Source organism: Lactuca sativa, chromosome 9, assembly GCF_002870075.4.
Source record: "Lactuca sativa cultivar Salinas chromosome 9, Lsat_Salinas_v11, whole genome shotgun sequence".
NCBI classification, from domain to species: domain Eukaryota; kingdom Viridiplantae; phylum Streptophyta; class Magnoliopsida; order Asterales; family Asteraceae; genus Lactuca; species Lactuca sativa.
The window spans coordinates 28126556-28151071 of NC_056631.2; positions in this window are offsets into that span (position 1 = coordinate 28126556).

The window sequence follows — 24516 nt, forward strand, 5'->3', positions numbered from 1 at the left end:
TAATATCTAAACTTCAATGGTTTCTCCAAATTCATCTCAACAAATGTATTCAACGCAAATAGCAAATAGCGTGGGTTTCCCTTCTTGTGCCCCATTGCTAGTTGTTAAAGAGTATGATCACTGTAAAGTTAGGATGTAAGAATTTTTAGTTGGAAAGGAAAGAAGTGAAGAAATATGGAGATCTGTAAAAGAAGGTTCACATGTTCCGGTCAGAAAAACGGTGAGAGATGCTGCTGCAACTCTCATGGGCCATGAAGATCAACGCCCAACACCTCTCACTGCTGCAGACATCAAGAAATTTCATGCAGACCAGATTTCATTTTCCAAGATGGTGTTCGGTGTTCCTCCCTCTCTCTATGAGCACATTAAGTTGTGCAAATCAGCAAAGGCTATTTGGGATACTCTTTGAGGATCTGTTTGAAGGGTCTAAAATATGAAAGATAAACATCTGACTTCGGTTGTCAATGATTTTGATACCTTCACCACTACTCCAGGTGAATATGTAGCCTCGAATTCAAATAGGTATTAAATTGTTGTAAACAACATGAATGCACACGAAATAACCAGAACTCCTCTTGAGTACAACCCGAAGTTTATCAATAGCCTCGGAAAAGGTTGGAGGAATAACGAATCATTTCTTCAGAGTAATGGATCTCTGAAGAAGCTGAAGCTTTATCAACTATTTGACGACCTACAAGGTCATGAATCCAATGTTGTACAAACATTAAGAGAAGTTTCAGGAGGTCCTCTTTCCTTAGTTAGTTATGTTAATCCACTTATTCCAACCCCATCCATGTTAGATCTTTTCGGAACTATACCACCAGTTTCGCCCGTTCAACCAACCTTCCTTACTTACCAACTCCACCAATTCCGAACCATCTAGAAAATTCCGATCCCGATGCAACTGAGTCTGAACTTTGCTTCCAATAGGAGTTTGCATTATTTTCCATGATATACAAGCATCCATGGAATCCTAGTTACGAAATCAAAAACGTTTCCAATCCCCTCATCAAAATAATCCTCAACTATTTCCAAAACCTTCAAAGAACCCACATGCTTACAAACCCAACATCTCATCGTAAGGTCATCCCTCGGAATACCATGAAATTCCAAAGTCAGACAAACCCGAGATTTTGTGATGTAAGTGTGGACATGGTAACCATTTTGCCAAAGATTGTTTAGCTGAAACCACTTAGAAACCGAAGGTCAAGGATTTTGCATACTATGCCCGCAGAGCTCAAGAGATGGCAGCAATTGAGAAAGTTTTTGTTACTGCTGTGTTAAGAGATGTTGAAGGGTACTGGTCTTTTGGAGACGAGGATGATTTGCATACTGGAAGAAATATGTGTATTATGGCAATATAGTTGATCGAATGTGAAGAAGGCTGCTGGTCATCTGGTTCAGAAGGAGGCGGTGAAGATGTTGGGCTGAAATTTTGCTACATGGCAACCAATGATCCACCAAGCAGAAGCACCGTTCAGCATGTAAAATCTATGATTACTAAAAATAATTTTGATTCATCTCTTTGTGAACCATATCTAACCCATATTCAATCAGATATGACCATCATCCATAAAACCTATGAGTCTGCCATAGAAGTAAGTGAGAAGTTGGAAAGTGAACTGACACGCCTTAAATTACGATTTGAAGATAGAAAGCTTAAGATAGAATCACTAGAAAGAGAGGTTGTAATGTCTCAAGATGAATGTATCATTTTAAAAAACAAATGTGAAATCACCTTTTCTAAAAGATATGTTTTAGTTTCTGATAACAAACGTCTCAATGCAAAAAATTGATGCTTTACATCATTCTACATATATTCTTGAAGCAAATAAATGAATGCCTCATAATTTTTGTCATCCATGGTCCAAAGCACCAGGCCTCGGAAGCGAGTTTCCAAAACTTGTTGCTTGTCCCTTGAAGGGGTTGCAAAATCTTACTTTTGTGGGAGGTGTACCGAACCTCAAAAATTCGGATACCATTGTCTTACAATTGTCACCCCTTTCTGAGACCTCAGACCAATTCAAATCTCTAATTCTTGAGTTCCAACCCATGGTTGTCAACTGTCCTGATTCCATGCCTCTTCCGCTTTTGATACCCCTAGACCTGAATCAAATTTTGGATTCATTACCTGACATCATCCGTACTGGAGTTCAAATTTCCGAACTTCTGTCCTCTTAATAATTATGTTGTTGAAGAAATGATTCTCGAGACAACTAAACTTGATGCTGATAGATCATATTTCATTTGGGCATCAATAGATAGTGACATTGATGAAGAAATTATATGTGATGATTCATCTGAATCGTGTGTCTCTAATTCTGAAGTGATCTCAAAAACAACTCTAGTGCCAGTCAAGCCTAAGTTTGACAATCCATCATCTGGACAAACTTCTAAGTCGTGATATGATTCTCGGAAGAAACCTTGGTTAAATAAGAAAGTTGTTTTCAACCCTAAGATCAAAGCCAAAAATGCCCTTAAGAAAGAAATTAGGTCAAGACAAGATTCCATATTCATTGAGAGATACGAAAAGAAAGTATCTCGGACAGTTAGCCCAACCACTAGGAACCACAATACTTTTACACCTGTTAAGATTCTTAAAAGGCCATCCAATCCTCCTATTTCAGTAGCTTAAAACAAATTTGTTAGTCCTAAAAAGGTTTCTGTTGAGAATCATTCTATAAAAACTGACTCTCCTCAGATAGTTTCTTTTGTATTTATTGCTAAATCTGATGGTACCACTTTCAAACCTCAACAATTTCTGAAATCAAATGTACCATCAAAAGCGGAAAGCAAAGAACGAGTTAGTAAGAACATTGTTATTAAAAAATCCTCAAAATATTCAAAACAAAAATTTGAGTGGAAAATAAAAAAGGTTGAAAATGCTTTTATAACTTCTGTCAAGACATCGATTCCTACATCTCAAAAAAATGCTAGTCCGAGAAAAGTAGTGACCAAACAACCTTTGGTTGAATATGATTTATGATATAACGAAACGACAATGGCATTTTGCTTTTTTCCCAAGGTTTCTCAGAACATACCCTCCAAGAAACCAGTTGTTCCAATGTCAGAATATAAGTCTAAAGCTCGTGTCCAAGTCCCTGAACCTAACTCTGTAACACTTGGTTCCTGGTATATATTTAACTTATAATTTATTCCATTTTATAGAGAAACTCGACGAGTTGGGAGCCCTAAACTCGTCGAGTAGAGATCATAAGGGGCACGTATTTTAAGTAACCTACTTGATGATTTGGGAGGCCTCAACTCGACGAGTAGGCTGGCAGATATGAAACATTAATTTCCGAGGTTTGCACCCTATATAAACACCTTAACCCGAAGGTGTTGGCCTCATTTCCACCCCGCAAGTCCCTAACCCTAGATCTCGAAACCCTAATGCTATTTTGTGAGCCATTTTAAGTGTTTTAGTGTGTGCTTGAAGCCATTGGAAGAAGGAAAAGCTTGAGGACACAAGAAGGAGCTTATTGATCAAGAATCCTTGCCTGATCCCCGACATTTTGCTGGTATAGAGCTTGAACCTTGCTTTGTAGTTGTTTAGATCTTCTTTTAGGGTTATTTTGATTGGTTTTGGTCCAAATATCGCAGCCCTTGGGAGTTGGACGTCCCAAATGGGTTTACACTTCAAATCTAAGGTCTTGAGAGGTTCTCATGGCATAAAGGTGCCAAATTTATGGCCATTGAAGTCCCATGCAACCTTTAAAACGTCATTTTGGCATTTTGGAGCTTCTAATGGCCATGCATGTAGAGAAATTTGGGACTTTACCTGATCTTCTGGTCCCTACAGTCCAAATGTATGACCTCATGGTCTATCTTGTAGTTTTGGTGGTGTTTAGGATTTAGACTTTGGCCTTTTTGGGTTAGGGTTTGAGCTTAATCCATTTAGGAAAGGTATTAATGGGTAAAGTTGGAAACTTTATCCTTCTAGAAGCATTTCCAGTCCATATATGGAGTATAAAGTGTAGATCTAAAGAATAATGGCTTAATGCATTAAGAAGGGTTAACGGACTGAAGAACTCGATGATTTCATAGAGGAACTCGAAAAATTGGGTCAAAGTATCCTAATTCTATTAAAAGGAAGAACTCGGCGAGTTTGAGGAAAACACGACGAGTTGGATCGTGATTTCATGATTCTGTGATTCATGGGAACTCAGCGAGTCGAAGGGTAAACTCGACGAGTTGAGTCAACTCGGAGCGTTGACTTTGACATCGACCTTGACCTTGATTTTAACCATAGTTGACCCTAAAGGGGTTATGAGTATGAAATGGTATCTAAGGGGTTGTTTTGGTTTTGGGAGTGAGTAGATCTGATTCCAGGGCAGAGACGTTTCAACTATCATCCGACATTTGAGGTGAGTTTCCTCCTGGTTTGAACAGGTCGAAGGCACCAATTCTGGCCCGTGTATACTATGTGTGCTAATTAGTAGCTAAATGTGGGCAAGGACCGTATATTAGCATTATTTGAGTATGGATATGGAATGGTAGGTTTTGGTTATACTTGTTGTCTGTGTGACACTTGTATGTGTCTCTTAGATAGCTGAATGTGGGTGGGTCCCAAATCTCACTATTAGTTGAGTATAGACGGGGCACGTATCTCCTAGTTAGCCGAGCGTGGGCGAGGCCCGTATCTCCTTGTTAGCTGAGTGTGGGTGAGGCCCGTATCTCACTAAGTATGGGCGGGGCCCGTTATCCGAGTGTGGGCGGGGACCGAATCTCCTTGAGTGTGGGTGAGGCCCGTATCTCCTTGTTGCATGTTATGTGGTAGTTTCGGGGAAATTCACTAAGCTTCTATTTATGGTTTTCAGTTTTGGTTCAGGTACTTCCGGTAGAAAAGGGAAGAGCTCGGGATGACTGCATTGCACACACCATGATGTTTAGCCTGGAATGTTTACTCTGATATATTTGACATTTGTTTTGATACGGATATACCGTTTATGATGTTTGAGATACTATGACTTATGTTTTGATGAGATGATTTTAATAACTATGGTTTATTAATAATTTAAAATGAAATTTTGGGACTGTATATTATGAGTGTTACAAGTTGGTATCATAGCATTCATTTGAGGGATTCGGGCACACTCTTGGGTATGTTTGAACTCAAAATGAGGACTTGGTATGAAAGTTTCAAAAGAAAATCATTTTTATAAAAAGGAATTTTAAAAGTGAAAAGGGTGTGGTGCATGCAATCAGTCGAGTTCAAGTAAGCTCTCCAAAATTACTCATACACGTTTATGTTATGATATTAATTGTGAATATGTGAATTCCATGTTAGATTAGGGCTAAGGATCTAGGAAGGATGCCTTGTATGCCTACTGTATGAGCTTATAGAACTGAATGCTAGTACTGATTGGTCAGTAACATGATGGCCTGATTAGGATATGATTGGTTTTGATTACTCAATGCTCGAATGCTACTTTCTTTGTGCTTTTAGGAGTTCCAACTATCTTTAACTAACTAGTAAACGAATACACTAAGTTACATATTACGAGGACTAAATAATTTCAGAATGTTAGGTTTAGCCTTATTGCGCAACTCTCGTTTGAGTCCAACCATTGTAGGGAGACCTCTCATTCGAAGAATTATCTGGTCTTAGTAATATGTAATGGTATTCGCGAGCTAGTTAGGGAAGGGTAGTAGGGACTTGTTATGCAACTGATGGCAGAGAGTGGGTCGGAGATTACCTTAGGGTAAGCCTAGGATGATATTAGCGCTGGGAGCAGTAGTAGTGAAAGGGACTTAGTGGAGTCAAGGAAATTCTTGAAGAAAGTACGGATAAATGTGGAAGGTAGTATGGACCCGTACTACTGAAAGTAAAGGATTCGTACTCGAGTCAAGGAGGGTTGAGATGAAACCAGGGAACTTGTAGTGTGTGAGATCCCTAGAGTTATGATGAGTATTCTGATGATTGTTATGGTGTATTTTCAGTATGGTGATGCTATGCACTAGACCAGTTGGCGGTTCTGGCACCGGCGAGGGATCAGGCTCGGGATCTGGAGTCAGGCAGCTCGATGATCAAATGAGCGAGTTCATACCATCGGAGATCACGCGTAGTTTCATGGACCAGACTCCTATGATCTCCGGTAAGGTCAAGGAGAGCATGTTGGAGATTTTGGATGAGAGGTTGGGTGCATTCCGCACTGAGATGGCAACCTTGATGGGGATGCGGACATTGACGTTCAGGGTGTTCCGAGCTTGTGGAGCTCCAGACTACCATGGGGCTAGGGACCCGATTGCTAGGAGTAGGTGGTTGGCGGATGTCATCACCTAAATGAATAACCTTTAGATGTAAAGCCTCCATATCTATAATCGTTAAATCTTAAGTAAGCAGAAAATATATGCATAGATATATATAGAGTTGACACCTCCACCTATGCTTGCTAGCTACGACCTTACGGCAAGTCAAATTAGACATAACTTTCTAAAACCAGCAACGTTAGATGAAGCATTGATATACTAGGCGGAAGACAACAGTTATAGATCGATTATAGGAAATTATCATAATATTGTTAAACTAATCTATCTAAAAACCACTATTAGGAAATAACCCTAAGGAAGTAATGATAGAACATGACTCAAGTATGTGAGTTTAGGAAAAATAACAACGTTAACATAACAAAACCTACAAAAACTTTTAAAGTATACAAAACCTATAAACTCACAAACATTATGTTGACATTTGAAACCACATGTATTCTCAATAGAATGAGGCCGAAAGGAGAAGGGCAAGACCTCAATGATGCAGCAGGAGGCCTATGTGTTTTATTATTGTACTTTGCTTTCGTATTGTATATGTTCTCAAACACCTGTGTAACCTACTTTACCCAATGAATAAAAAGTAAGGGTTGCATAATATTTGTGTACTATATTTGTGTACCGTTAAATGTGAGTTGTATCTAGATTTATAAAAACTAAATTGCAAATTCAAACCTGTATTCATGTATAAATATAATCAATCAATTTATTTAAACTGTTTTAAAATTTTACAAATGTATGAAGAAAGTTTCATGAAACCATTAATGAAAAATCATCCTTAAAAATAGCTAATTACAAAAAACTATATAAATGAAACCATATGTGGAATGGTTCAAACACTGATTCAAAAATAATAAACACAAAAAATATGATGCACATCACAATCCTTAAAGATATGGATTGGAGTAGATTGAACAAGATTATTTTCTTTCGTTTTCTAATTCATTGCATCATTAAAAGGATTTTTTGATTATAAAAATGGGCATCGATTAGATTATGTCATTGTTTGATTAATGAAGTTAATAGCATCAAACAATTTTAATCGATATTGGCATCACAAGAATTTTGTTTTTCCTAGACTTCGGCGAAAGCTTCAAATAAATGACGTTGAAATATTCAAGTTTGTAAATATTAAATTAATTCTAAGTTTAGTTACATTTGTTTAATCCTAATTAAAATATTAGTATGGAAATAAATGTGAAGTTTATAGTTTTATGGCGACGAATATTTAGTTTTAAAAATTGTAAGAATACAAAAGTAATATTCAACGTTTGTTAGGTTATGAATGAAATTGTGTCTTTTTTATTTTATTTTATTTTAACAAGAAGATGTATATAGGCTTGAAAAGAAGGTAGTACATGTCTGCTCTAAGAAGAGGATGCGTAAATCTTTTTTGGACTACGGTCTTTGAAAAAACAAATAGTCTACAAGAGAAAATGTTTTCATGTTGTCTGCGTAGACAAAAGAGGTCAGAATGCTCGTTCTGATTTAAAAAACAATCAAACAAACAAACAAACAACACATTGGTGTTTCTACTTCATTATTATGTGTGAACGTTCTTCTACTATGTAATGAAGATCGTCAATCATTATGGGTGAAAATTCTTGACAGAAAATGAAGATATACGGGTTTGCGTTGAGTTTTTTCTGACCCGCAAGCACATGTACTATATGGGTCGTTTTGGGTTGGAAATAATTCTACACATTGATCGGTGAACCTATATATATATATATATATATATATATATATATATATATATATATATATATATATATATATATATATATATATATATATATATATATATACCCACAAACCGGAATCTGAACCATGAACCCGCGAATTGATATAATAAAATGGGTTACGTGGTCTTGTCCGACTTTAGCTTATTCGGGATATGGTTGAGCAAGATGACACATATATTTATATGATTTGTGTCCGGATTAAGCTTTCTAGCCTACCAACCAAACACCACATGATTGTCACCCATGTCTATAATTAATTACATTAGAGTGGATTGGGCTTATCGAATCATCATCACTATGTCGGGGACGTATTAAAGCAAAATATTTTATGTTGTTTACCAGACCGCAAACATAAAAAGATTTATTACTTCTTTTCCAAAAGACCAAAAACATAGCATATATATATATATATATATATATATATATATATATATATATATATATATATATATATATATATATATGGTTAGGTTATTTTGTTTTTACATTTATTATGTGCTAGAATGCACCAATAGGAATTTAGTAAATTAAATAATTATTTATTTAAATAAATATAGATATTAAATTATTTCAATAATTATATGTATATTATATGATATCCATAATTATAATTCTCCAATAGGAAGTATATATATATATATATATATATATATATATATATATATATATATATATATATAAAATTATATGTATATTATAGATATTAAATTATTTCAATAATTATATGTATATCATATGATATCCATTTAATAAATATAAATATTAAATTATTTCAATAATTATATGTATATTATATGATATCCATAATTTTATATATATATATATATATATATATATATATATATATATATATATATATATATATATATATATATATATATATATATATATATATATATATATATGGTTAGGTTATTTTGTTTTTACATTTATTGTGTGCTAGAATGCACCAATAGGAATTAAGTAAATTAAATAATTATTTAATTAAATAAATATAGATATTAAATTATTTCAATAATTATATGTATATTATATGATATCCATAATTATAATTCTCTTTTTATGGAAACTAATTAAATCTGTCATTAATGTCAGCAATAACATTCTTTCAGAATGAATTCGCATCTAGGTTTTTATATATGAGTTTGTATTTTGTTTCAGGACTCGCTCACTTAAAATACAATAAAGTTCCATGGAATATGAAGAACGAGATTGTATTCTATTATAATACACTCTCATTCTGTTGGAATACACTCTCATTCTTCTAGATATAAATTTATTCTGAAAGAATATTATTGTTGACATTAATGACGAATTTAATTGGTTTCCATAAAAATGAGTTATAAGTATGGATAGCATTTAATATGCATATAATTAATACTAAAATACTATTGGTGCATTCTAGCACACAATAGATGTGAGAAACATTTGAACCTACCTCTCTTTCTCTCTCTCTCTCTCTCTCTCTTTCTCTCTCTCTCTCTCTCTCTATATATATATATATATATATATATATATATATATATATATATATATATATATATATATATATAAGGTGGTTCCGTCAAGTATTATCCTAAGTCTTTGAGTAAGGAACTAGTTTTTTTCATGGAGTTCTTCGATATGTCTATCATGCCTAGCATTTTATGCTTATGTCATAGTCGTGTCACGAGGAATTGACATAACTAGATGTGGACAAAGAGCAACTGAGGACGAAAGGGATTATTTATGTACTAGGCGAAATCGGCGTGTTATGTAGAATAAAATTATATAGTTAATTTTTTTTTGCATATACATGTTGGAAATAATACAATATTAACTATAAAATAATAAATCTTACATTATGTTGATATATAAATATGTAATGATTTTGAATCATATTCTAAAATATATACATTGTTCATAATCATATTCTAATAGCATCTTGTAACATCTGGATCCTTGCAAGTACTTTAGTTTAAAGTATTTATGTATTTATATATTTTGGATTTTGGGCAGCACCGGGTTATGGTGGAGCCTCACCATGACGTGGTGATAGCTTATGGGCCGTGAGGATTTAATGAACCACGACGATGTGGTGATAGGTGTCGCGACGTGGTGGGCGTTGTTGAAGAAAACTCTAAAGTTTAACAGTTGAGCCTTATTTAAACAACCTTAACCTCTTGTAGCCTCCCTCCCATCAGCCTCCACCCCTCATAATCGTCCCTTTCAAACCATAGACCTCTTGTGTGAGTTTTTAGCTTAAAGTGTGTGTTTTTGGTGCTTGTAAAGAAATAAGGTGGAGGTATATCATCTTGGGATTCCAAAACAACGTAGATCCAACATTTTGTCCTTCTCAAACATCTCCAGGAGATATAAACTTTTCATCTTGATGAGGAAATTGATAGATCTCTAGATTTTGACCACCGTTCTCTATACCTTGTTGTCTTGAGTGGTTTTGTCTCATAAATCTTGTAACTTTATGAATCTCCATGCCATTGGAAGTAATTGGTGCTGTGGATCTAGACTAGGATTGAATTGTGAGACCATACATATATCTTGGCCTTTTTGCCCTATTTTTGACCTAATAAGAGTTCAAGACATGCATTGGACATGCATGTCTAAAAAGCATAGATTTTTATAATGAGAATGGTGTTAGAAACTCTTCTGTAGTTGTTAGACTCAAACAAGAGCTGCGAAATAGGGCTAGACCTAACATTCTGAAATTATTTAGTCCTCGCAATATGTAACTTAACGTATTCGTTTACCAGACAGTTAAAGATAACTAGAACTCCTAAAAGCACAAAGCAAGAAACATTCGAGCATTGAGTAAACATACCAAGAATATCCTATTCAGACCATCATATTACTGATTAATCAGTTCTAGCATGTAACTCAATAAGCACATATAGCAGGCACATAAGGCATCTTCCTAGATCCTTAGCCCTTATCTAGCATGCAGTTTTCATACATATACAATAGGCATATAAGGCATCATTCCAAGATCCTTAGCCCTAATCTAGCATGCAGTTCTCATATCATTGTTGGGTTTGGAGCATTCTAACACTCCTAAGTGTACATGCAACCCTAAATACCTTGGATCTATGTTTTCTCTATTATACATGCAAATATGAACTTTCCAAGGTATTCATCCTAACTAGCATAATAACATTGATTCAAATGAATATATCAAGTTAGAATTACATACCTCTTTGATGTAGATTGTATTCATGAAGCTTGAGTGCCTAGTGCCCCAAGTGTGACACCTCAAATGGTTCACACAACACCAAATAAATATGGAATGACTTGAGAGAAATTGGAACACTTCATGAAATCGGCTAGCCCTTCATACTCACACATAGTGGCCGATTTTCTCCAAGAATAAGATCATTATATAGTTAGGGTTACACCATGTAAACCTTAATTGTCATGTCCTTTCATTTCCATGATCCATCGGTAGAAATACACCATGGAGCATCTTATGGGTTTTATCCCAACTTGACAATCCATGGAGCATTAGCCCACTATATAAGTATGGATGATTTACACAATCAACCCATATATTTAATCAGTCTTCTTTTGATCACTTAATTAATCCTAGATTAATTCTTGATCAATACTAATTAAATAATCTTATTAATATATTAGAACTTATAATATATTAACAAACCTTAAGTGTTATTTCTCTCATTATATTCTATCCAAATGCATGATGCCATGCAACCCAAATGGACCATGCCGAGTCGGGTCAAGTCTTACCAATTATAGTTATGGACTTAGACATTAATCCAACAGTCTCCCACTTGGATAAGTCTAAAACTATTATTGCGTATGACGTCAAGAACTGACTGGCAATCGTAGCTCTCGAAAGCTTCTGTCGAACTTTGACCTTGTCGATGAACTCTGACCTTTGTCAATGACTTGTCCATTAGATAAGGGATCATATATTCCTCCATTCTAGATATCATATGTATTGAGACATGGATTATAATCATTTTCTATGTCCATTTGTTGTTTCTCGATTTCCGATTTATGATGACTGACTAATTGAACAAATCAAATCAGTCCAGGCCCGGCCGAGCACTTACATTTGTCATCACCAAATCATCGAGGGGCCCACATATATCGCTTTTATCCCGAAGGCAAAAGGAATGAATAAACTTTGACTCATATGGATTGTTCTACTACTTGTTGAATCATACACAAAGGCACATTTTATAACTTCGTGTTACCGAATGCGTTTTCGTGCAATCAATGTACAACAAACTCATAGTAACAACTCATATCTTTAGGTTTGAAGAATATAAGATATTATCGTCTCATGATCACTTGTGATAAAATCCATGAAGTGATTCCAATGAGCACGGGTTGAATCCAATACTCAGAACTTATGAGCACTCATGAGTGTTGTAGCCCTTTGTCCAACATCTTAGACCTCTACAAGCCAACCCATGACAGTCTTGATTCATATCTACTTCCAACATGTGACCGAATGCGGATGGTTTGAATAACTTAGTCATTCAGGACAATGACCTAGTTATTTTGGAAGTTAAAACATGCAAAGTGAAACACAATAATAATTGAATCCAATATGGTATCAAAACCTATGAACATAAATAAAACACCTTTTATTTATCACCATATGATTACACATTATTCATTGTATACTGTTTCAGCTATCAACTTTATTCTTCAATTTAAAACAATAGTTGTCCCATGCTCCAGGCATGTATACTATGTTTTCTAAACACTAGGTATGCCATACACCAAGTATGCATACTATGTTTGTCTATGATCTTTACTTTGTGAAATAGATCAATTGAACATAACTCCAATGATCCTCTTTTCATAGTCCCGAATCCTTACTGCAAATGCAAGAATTCCAAATTCATGCCATTTACTGAAATCTATTAGATTCTAAACTTATATGCATTGATCCTCTTGTAATGATTATGCACAAAGTCAGAAAGACTTGACAACAACCATTACAGAGCATTCCAAAGGAGAACAGCTCCTTGGAAACATCCTTCTTGCATTAAGTTTCCTAATCTTACACCGATTGAATAATTTCTAACTTTGAAACTTTTCTAGATTCCATTTTGACTATTACTTCTAAACAAGAGTTGCCTCCTTACAGATTAAGTCAATACGGTCCTTCCAACATTTAACACTATACTTCCAACTGTCCCTGAGCAACTCTTTGGTAAACCTTAGATTGTCCTCGACAATTGTTTAATCCTTTTAGTCATATCCAATTCTAGACCTTTTCCCTTCTCAATTCCCCAGGCATTTGGAAAATTTTAGACAGGATGAATATAGCACATGTAATCGATCCTATATCCGAAGCATATGGGACACGATTCATGATGTCTCACATAAAGACTAAACCAGTCTTTTGCTATAATATTTCTATTTCAATTTGCCAAGTTCTCATAACTCATATCAGGAAAAGGGATTCCATAATCATAATCGAATTTGAGAACGCAAATAATAGACCCATATATAGAATTTCCTTATGTTGAGCCACTCCAACATGAAATTCATATATATTCTTGACTAAATTTGATTAAAATCTCACGATCTAAGCTTATAGATTTGAGACGATCTAAGCTTATAGATTTGAGATGAAGTATAATTTCCTCTCCCCTAATTATAGCAAAACAACTTTTTCCCAATTGAAACATTTTGTTTTCTATAATTAACATTGATGGCTTGAAATACTTATCATAATTATCATGCTCCCACTAACATGATGATTATTAGCATAACACTTATGCTCCCACTAGCTTTGAATTGTACTCAGAAATCAGCTGGACTTCTAGAAATCAATACTTTATTGACTTTCTTACTAAAGTTCAGATTTCTGATACTAGATTGCTTTAATAAAACTTTATCAATATCATACAGCTTATCTTAGATATCTCACAGGTGTGTCTAAACAATTTTAAGAACTATGAAAAAGGATGTCATAATCATAGTCTCGATTGTTTAGGCCTTTGCCACTTCTCACAAGTCCATGTTAGTGTGCCGGTAAACCACACACGCTCCACTAACGACTTTGAGAACGCAAATATCACAATTGCTATCTAGCTAAAATCTACTTAGTGAAAGTGTTTCCTCACCATCATTTTCATGAATCGGAGAGAAAACTTATGACACTTAGATTTCATGGTGTATGTGTTCTTATCCATGTGAATTGTCAAAACCATAGTCACAAGACAAGGATAATGACAAATCCAAACTCATATGGACTGAACTCGATCTTAATTTCATCCCATCTAGCAGCTCAAGGGCCTGCCATTGCTTCCAAGTTGTTGTGCAACCAATTAAGAACTCTAAGAAATCATATGCAAAGCCAACTTTAATTGGAATGGGCACAAAATATGTCAACACGATAGGTTATGAACCTCAAGTCGTGTGCTAGTGAAGAACTTCAGGTTTTATTCTTGATTAGTTCTTGAGACTTTCAAGACCTTTAATACTCCCACTGTCCTCTTGACATATAAGACTTCCTTGTCAGATATTCAAGAGATAGTGTGGATTCTAATCAAGACAAACACTTCACACAATTGGTCTTAGTTGGTCGTTGTTTTATCCAAAACATCACAACTTACCAATTTCAAATGTAACTTTTACTCTTACATTTAACAATTGTTTTAAACCTTCTTTTAGACATGTCACTCAAGTTATAATCTTAGAGTATAACTCTAAGAATTGTTTTTGGAACGAAGTATGAATCATCTTCTTGATTTAACCACTTCAACAATTCATAACTCCTCTTCTTAACTATCAGAATGCACTTAGAGGATGAATTATGATAAGGTCTCAAAATCATTAAGATGGTCTTAAAACATGATACTAAAGTACTCTCCCATCTTTTCAGATTTGAGAAACTTTTATCTTTTTGCCTAAGTTGATTCTTCTTATTCGCTCTGTCATACATTGGAACCTTTTCAATGTCTCAGAATTACACTTAAGCTTGTAAGTATAACCATATTTACTGAGCTATAGTAAAGTATGGCGAATAGTCTTATCGATCTTTTGTGGTGGACTTGACCAGTGCACAAGAATGTGTACTCGATCCCTTAGTCTTTCACTTGACTCACGTATACATGTGAACAAGGACTAGTCTTAATTTTCCAAAGATGAAAATTTCTCATTCATCATGCTACACAACTTGCATGATTCCAAGTTTCGGTCCAATTGAAACTTGTGTGCTGAGGATCTTTCCTTATTTGGTAAATTTAGACATTACCATAAATGAAAGAATCAAATTCATATTTCCACTTTTGCTCTTAATGGAATCTTTATAAGCAACAAAAATTTTCACAAATGCCGTTGTAAGGATATTTTAAAATAAATAAAATCAAAATTTTTCCTTTTATTTTAAAAACTTTGTAGAAAAATTTATCCTTACAATCCATATGAAAACTTGTTTTTATCTATTCCTAAGAAATATCTCATAACTCATAAGAAGTAGCTCAAGAATCCGATCTTTAAACTATGCGATAGAAATCCATCTACGCGATCAGATTCAACATATTCTTTCTTTAAGTTTCTTCACTTTTCTTTGATTCTTAAAACATCACCATGTGACCGAGTCACATCATGTATCAAGAATCTCAGAATAGAAACTTAGCAGAGTTAGATAGTGGACTTTACCTAAAGTAGAGTCAAACTTATTGACTTTAACACCCTTAGGTAATATTGGCAGCTTCACAACTAATTCCCCTTCCTTTGGTAATATAAACATATGGACCCTTTGGTAGTGGTACTGGTACTATCACAGACTTAGCTTTTCTCTTTACCATTTGGTCAACCGAATTGACTATGGCCGATTCCTTTCCATTGGGAAGAGAATGTTTTTTCTGGATTTCTAGTGTCATCATTGTCAACGTCCATAAAGTTTTAGGAAGTTGATCTTAGCAAATAGATAAGATCATTAAGGGTTTTGTCATAGTCTGTTTCATAGGAGTCCCAAAGGAACTCACTATGTGACTTAGAAAGTGATTGGACATCCAACTTTCCCAAGACTTTGACACCTAAATCTCCCGACTTGTCAATATGTGACTACATCTCCAAGATGTGACCACACATAGACCTTTACTTGCCAATAGGGCATGAGTGACCTTAAACTTTCAAGAACTTATGGGTTAGGGAGAATAATTGGAGGAGGTGAAAGAAGTATGATTTCCATGGGACATCATCTTCATTTAGGAAAGCTTGTTTCAAGAGATTTGGTAAGATCATAAATGTCTAAACCAGAAATCTTTTGGGAGATGTTCAAGATACTTGATTTAAAGTCCCTAATATAACACCCAACATGAAATATTAAGGCTAGGACCCAACACGATACTTTTATAACTTGGAAGAGGGATGTCGTAATCCAAACTATAAAATATTTGAAGGTTGGAGAATGACGATTCACCAATTTCCACCAATATAAACGAAATGTATTATTAGATTTTAATTGGTTTTGAAACTCCTAGATTCTTTTGAGATTCATTGAACTTTTCAATGACATGTTTCAATCTCGAGTGTGCCCTTCAGGTTTTGTGACTGGGATGTCGAGGATCACAAAACAAGGTGTGAAGTAACCATGCAAATATACTTGGTACCCTTAATATTTACCCCTTAATCGATGTGTCGGTTAACCAAACACGCTCCACTGATACTATGATAAATATTAAGTTACCCTTTGCCTACCTTGTTAAGTCCAGGTTAGTGTGTCGGTTAACCACACACAACCCACTAACCGACATAAACAAAGTGCAAAGTGTAATTTCATGGATTAGCACCTTATTCACTTTTTCGTAAGTAACTAAGATTGGGTATTTATAAAGGTTTAGTTACTTAGTATTTATCATTAATACTTTTAATGAAGGGAGAATTATAGTCCTTGTCCTACCCATTCGGCTAACGACCCTCCACCAGTCAAGGAAACGGTGGGTGAGAGTGGACACCCATTAAACTGCCATTTTATAGGCAGTAACCTTATACCCCCCTTATAGACCTGCTTCATGAATGAGGCCTACTAACGGTAAAACTGACTTTGCTCTTATACATAAACATAAATATTATTAACTTATAATATTATAAAGTATAAGGGTTGAATTTTAACTTTTAAAATTCTAAGGGCTAACTTGGAATTAAAGGATTCATAAGTGAAAACTTTTTAAATTCCAAAACTTGAGGGTAAGTTTTTGAAACTATTCAAAACTAATTAATTCCAAAAGTTATGAGTTTAAAGTAGTTTTAATTAAAAGACTCTTCAAGTTCCATAACTTGAGGACAAGTTATGGAAGACTTTAAACTAATAAAAGAATGTAACTTTTCTTTATTTTGTAACTTATGGAATTAATTAAGGTTACACATTTTGTTACTTAATGAAGTGACTCTTGAACCTCCATAACTTGAGGACAAGACTCTTCATTTTTGTAACCACTGCCAACTTTTATGAGTTTTATGAAACTTAAATGTGACTTTTCATATAACTTGAGGACAAGTTACAAAAACACATTTTAGAATCAACTCTTAGATTAAAATGGATTGAAAACACATAATCAATTAACTTATCTATTAATCTAAGCAACTCATATAAACAAAGATGATTCACATCAAACTTTTTCATGTAATTAGCATAACTTTTAAACTAATACACAACATGAATCTATTGACAATTATCTTTGAAATTGGATTAGCATGAACATTACCACATCTAAAACAAGTTTACCAATTCAAAAACAGCTTAGGGTAATGTTCCTAGTCCAATTCCAGCCAAAACAGCAAACAGCAAGCTGTCAGCACCCAAAACTCGTCGAGTTCCTTAAGAAACTCATCGAGTTCATGCCCAAACTGATGAACTCATCGAGTTTTTTTGCATAAACTCGTCGAGTTTTATGGTCTGGACAGATTTAACTTTGAAAAAACACATTTGCATCAAGTATAAGAGAAAGCAAGCCTAGGCTCTGATACCACTGTTGGGTTTTAAGCATTCTAACACTCTTAAGTGTACATGCAACCCTAAATACCTTGGATCTATGTTTTCTCTATTGTACATGCAAATATGAGCTTTCCAAGGTATTCATCCTAACTAGCATAATAACATTGATTCAAATGAATATATCAAGTTAGAATTACATACCTCTTTGATGCAAATTGTCTTCATGAAGCTTGAGTGCCTAGTGCCCCAAGTGTGATACCTCAAACGGTTCACACATCACAAAATACGCATGGAATGACTTGAGAGAAATTAAAAGACTTCATGAAATCGGCTAGCCCTTCATTCTCACACATAGTGGTCGGTTTTCTCCAAGAATAAGATCATTATATAGTTAGGGTTACACCATGTAAACCCTAATTGCCATGACCTTTCATTTCCATGATCCATGGGTACAAATACACCATGGAGCATCTTATGAGTTTTAGCCTAACTTAACAATCCATGGAGCATTAGCCCACTATATAAGTATGGATGATTTACACAATCAACCCATATATTTAATCAGTCATCTTCTGATCACTTAATTAATCCTAGATTAATTATTGAACAATACTAATTAAATAATCTTATTAATATATTAGAACTTATAATATATTAACAAACCTTAAGTGTTATTTCTCTCATTATAGTCTATCCAAATGCATGATGCCATGCAACCCAAATGGACCATGTCGGGTCGGGTCAAGTCTTACCAATTATAGTTATGGACTTAGACATTAATCCAACAATCATATCATATCATAACATAACATGTAGGGGTATCTTGTGGAAAACTTACTTGAGCTCGGTCAGTTGCACGCATCACACACCTTGTTCTTTATCAAAACCATTTATTTTAAAATTTTAGAAATGCTATTTTCTTGTAAAAATCTTTCAAACCCTCGATTTGAGTCCGGACACCCTCGAATGTGTGTATGAATCCCTCAAACCAAGGCTCTGATACCAACTTGTAACATCCCAAAAATCATGACCAAAAATTTCATTTTTAGTATAACAATTCATAAAACATTTTAGGGAAAACATTATCAAGTTATTTCATATCATAAAATCCATATCTCATAATTCTCAAAAGCATGTCATATCATCAAATAACAATGTCAGAGTACATTCCCAAGAACATCATTGTACAGAAGATAGTGGTGTGATGCACTACTACCATGCCAGCTCCTTTCCCTTCGAAGAAGACTGTAAACCATAAGCACAAAGCTTAGTGAGTTCCCCCATCATACCACATACAAAAGTATATCATACTGCCAGGCATATCTGGGTACCAGAACTACCCTGCTGAGCATACCGGGGTGCTCAACCTACCCTTGCTAGGCATACTATGGTGCCTAACCTACCCAATGTAAGGCATATCTGGGTGCCCGACCTACCCTCCAGTGTATCTTAAATGGTTACGGGGACTATTTCACCCCTACCACTACCACATAACAACATAACATAAACATACTGTCAAGCATACCGGGGTGCCCGACCTACCCCTTTTTGTCCTTTCGACTTGATATGAGGACTATTCCCCCTACTACCACTATCACATAACATCATACCAGGCTAGCACATAAAACATAAAAGATAGTGGAAAATCCAGATAAGTATCCCAAAGACAATTATCTGACAAACAAATCCTACTAGTGGGCCGACATTGTGGCCTTAGACCCACTTCCATTGGAAGGTAACTCGCCTTAATGTCGTGCAGTAACTGAACTGTCCTCTGTGTTGGGATCAACTCTCCTCAAACTCCTACACATAACAATCTCCTTTTGTTACCCCTTCATATTCATATCCCATTTAAGGGTCAATCTTGGGTAATGGTCAAAGTCAACGTCCTGGTCAAATTCAACATCCTGGTTGACTCAACTCGCCGAGTTGGTCCATCAACTCGTCGAGTTCCATAATTCATACAATCTCGAATTCGCGATCTGACTCATGGAGTTACCCTCTAACTCACCGAGTTTCTCCTTATGACAGAATCGGGACTTTGCATTTGAACTCGTTGAGTCCTTCCTTGGACTCGTCGAGTTCTCCTTCATACAGTTGGGACATTTGCTCACTGACTCGGCGAGTTCATCCTTGGACTCGTCGAGTTCTTGACCTTTAAGTCCAAAACACGTCTAACTGGATGAGTCATCTTCTAGACTCAACAAGTTTCTAAGTAACAGAGAAGGTTGGGGGAACCACGACCCGACTCGCCAAGTCTTAAGAATGACTCGTCGAGTCCCCCATGATCTAAAACTATACAGTCGATTTCAGTCGGGCTTAACGCATCCAAAACATAGATCTGGCCTCCTAGGGTGGATATAACATGTAAACTTTCTAACTTTATGTGCATGCGTGGGTTATTTAGCTCAAAAAGGCCTAAAAAGTGGTTCCTAGGATGCATGGGACTCCCATGGCCATAAATTTGGCACCTTTATGCCATGGAGTCCCTCAAAGGCTCCGGATCTGAAGTCAATACCCCAAAACATGCTTGCATCCATGAATGGTTCCAAAAGTGGCTCCTTAAAGCCCTAAAATACTCCAAGAAGAAATCTAATAGATGAATGGTCAAGGTATAAACTTTATACCTCAAATGAGCTGGAAATGGAATACAACCTATGGATCTACTCGCTTCTTCTTGAACTCCCAAGCTTCTTCTTCCTTCTCAAGCTTCAAAACCATCAAAAACACACAAAAATGGTTCAAGAACTCTCAAAATGGATTAGGGTTTCGAATTTGGGTTTTATGGACTAAGGGAGGCGATGAGGGAGGACACAATGGGGGTGTTAAGGTGTTTAAATAGGGTTTAAACCCTAAAAATTAGGGTTTCACTTTGGCAGACCTACTCGTCGAGTCGAAGCTCCTCGACTCATCGAGTAGACTTGAAGTCTCACGTCCAACATATCCAATTCCTACTCGACGAGTTTGGGGCCTCCAGCTTGTCGAGTCCCTTAGCAAATGTAACATCCAGATTTTTAGGTACATTATTGTGCATTTTAATCTGGAGATTTATGGAAAGACTCGACGAGTTGAGGGTCCAACTCGCCGAGTCAAGCCGAGTTGTTCGCATGGAATTAATGAGTGGACTCGACGAGTCAGAGAATTGACTCGCCGAGTAGGTTCTGGGTAGAGAAACCCTAATTTCCCGGGGTTGGGGCCTATATAAGGGAACTTATGCCCTCATTTACGCCTCACTAGTTACCCTACACCCCTAAGAGCAAACCCTAATCGTCATTAGAGCTAGAGAGTGAGTGAGGAGCTAATTTGAGTGGTTTTGTGCATCCTTGAAGGAGATTTGGAGAGCTTGGTGTGTTTGATCAAGGAGGGGCTGTAGAGACCATGGAGGGGTAAAATGGTCTTTTATCCACTTCAAAGAGTTAGAGAGAGAAAATATAGCCTTCGTTTATTTGAGTCGTGAAAAGAGTATTAATTAGAGATATTCATCCTTTGTGTTAGGCGAAAGCTAGTTCGAGATCCGAGCGCGAGGTTATTTGCTCACCGGCTTGCTAGGTGAGTCTTCTCACTATACTTTACCTAGAGTGGTAATTGTTGTGTTACCGGAGGGTCTTATGTTTTTATTTGGGTTATGTGTTATTATGCATCTTGTCTGTGTGATATATATGCTAAGTTATGTATTGCTAAGACCGGACCGGAGGGTCCAACGAGCCATGAGACCGGAAGGTCCTCGCTGAGACCGGACCGGAGGGTCCAACGAGCCGTGGGACTGGAGGGCCCCACTGAGACACATTGACCGGAGGTTCTTGCAGAGCTATAGCCTCGTGTGGCTAACCATTTTGTGTGTGGTATTTTGGGGAACTCACTAAGCTTCGTGCTTACCGTGTTGTGTGTTATGTGTTTCAGGTTCTTATCAGGATCGCGAGAAGGCGCCGACTTGATTGTATACACATCCGAGTTGGAGATATGTCTTTGGAGGATCCTGGATTTGTGATAAATGATTTTTAAAATGTGTTGATGATTCGTTACTTGTGAGTTTTAAGAAAATGTGACATGTGGATTATTGTGTTTTAAAAATGAAAAAAAAAAATTGGTTGAACATTTACGTCGTTACAGCAAATATGAATAATTTTTATTTAAATACGTATCAGGAATTGGACGTTACATATTGTTTTATTTAATTTGATTTGTCGTTCTACATTTATAATATTTAAACATCTTTAACTATTTTAAAAAATGTATTTAAATATAACATTTAAGTTTATTTTATATTTTTTATTTATGTTTTGGATTTAACATAATAATTTTTAAGTTTATTTTATATTATAATAATCATTTTAAAAGTTGATAAATAATAAGTCAATAAGATAATATTTTACACTTAATTATATATTTTAAAGTAACAAATTAATTATTTTAAGTTGAAAATTGAAATGTTATGCACAAAAGTTACAAATGCATAATATGATAGAAAAAAATGTCTTTTTTTATAGTATAGTATAGTATGATATGATTTAGTTTTAAGCTTCTTTTAAAGTTTATTATTGTTTATTTATGATAATAACTCTTTTAATTATGATGATAAATTGTTGATAATATTGATCATGAAAAACACAAATTAATATATAAAAAAAACTACAAATCAATAAAAATGATGGCAAATTATGATGGAGTTTAAACATGACGAACAATGTACTTAAATGTTACGGACTTAAATTCGGCACTCTTCCTTGCCCGTGTGGCGACCTCAGGTTCCCACTAAAACCAGGAGACCAACTTACCCAAATACATATGTCAACTGGTTTCACCCTGCTATAGGCTCATTAGAGAAGTGACATTAGCCCCTGACCAGTTGTGTCTAGCCCGCAACAGTCCCCTTCATAGTCAAGCTCTCTAGCATTTACGACTCGGCCAAATGGAAGTCACTAGACTACCAACATTATCATGGGGTAATACGACCCTAATAGATCTCAATGACAAGTTAACCAACGACATGGTCATATTTCTTTTTGGTATTCACGGTCACTTTAGGTCGTGCCATTCTCCCATCGTTAAAATATAGCAAGTCCTCGTGCGGCAAGAGAAGAACTATTGTCCCTTCCAATCTCGATCAACATAATGTATAGCTACGCATCTCACTCCCTGATCCTAACCACATACACATAGGGTTGGTATCCTCGACATGTGGCCACCCCTAGTTTACTCTTAGACTTACACGAGGAGGTGGAGCAGACCTCGCCAGGTTGCCCCTTTAGGCATTGCACTCGTTAATTCGCCTCTACGAGACCTGCAAAAGTGCACAACTGACTCAACGTATGTCTCATTTGCTTTAACGCGACTCTGATACCACTTGTCATAGACTTAAATTTGGCACTCTTCCTTGCATGTATGGCATCCCAAGGTTTCCATTAGAACCATACCAGATACACATGTCAATTGGTTTCGTCCATATGATCCTCATAGAACTCAATGAAAAGCTAACCAGCGACATGGTCTTTTTTTCTTTTTGGTGTTAAAGCTCACGCCAACTTTTGGGTGTGACATAAAGTATGCACATAACGAGCAATAAAACAAGGTGATAATATAATTTATAGATTTATAATATATTAATTTTAATTCATATAACGATTTTGAATGATGTTGAATTCCAAAAACTTTTAGATGATAACACACGATCATATATTAAATAAATAAAACTCTGAACACAAAAGAATTCAAACTCAACTTGTTCAGTTGTTCTCATTGGCTATGAACCACATTGAGTGACTTTTAATAAACAAAAGAATGCATTGTCACGACCAGTGAAAAGGAAACTTGTATGTATATAAATAGAAACTATATTAATTTACCTTAAAAGGTTCATACATGTCACTCCCCCCTTTAATTTAGATAAAGATACTTTCCCAAAAACGGCATAGTTGGTGAGACCTAATGACTAAGATTCTTTAACATGTGCCAAATATCTAGAAACCCTAGCTTGGAGACTTATCTATTCAATTGTATCCGTATTCACTAGTCGACAAAAATATTAAAATAAAGGCAGATATAACTTATTGATACTTATATTCTTATTCATTTTTATTCATATGAAATTATATATTTTTTTTTAACGGCGACAAAATATATTATAAATAAACAGCTAGCGAGCATACAAAATATTCAGAAAGAAAAAAAAAAAAAAAAAAAAAAAAAAAAAAAAAAAAAAAAAGGGAAGAAAAAGTAAAAGAGAAAAAACAGCAAACAATGCTAACACCCAAACAACACCCAACCAACCCTCATTATTGAACATTTTGGTAGCTTTATTTCCACAACATACCTAATTATACGATTTGTGAAGCATTTGGAGGACCAATTTTATTTATCATTAATCATATGAAATTGTAAGAATATTATATTTGAATAATATTAATTATATTTTGATATATCTATTATCATTTCAATTAAATAGGAAGATAAGTAAGAAGAAAAATAGAAAGATCTTTAGTTTTTCTAAACGTATTTTGGTTACAACTATTTTCTAAAAACTAACTATTTTTTTTATAAATATTCAAATATTCGATTTGATGTTTTAAAAGATAACTGATT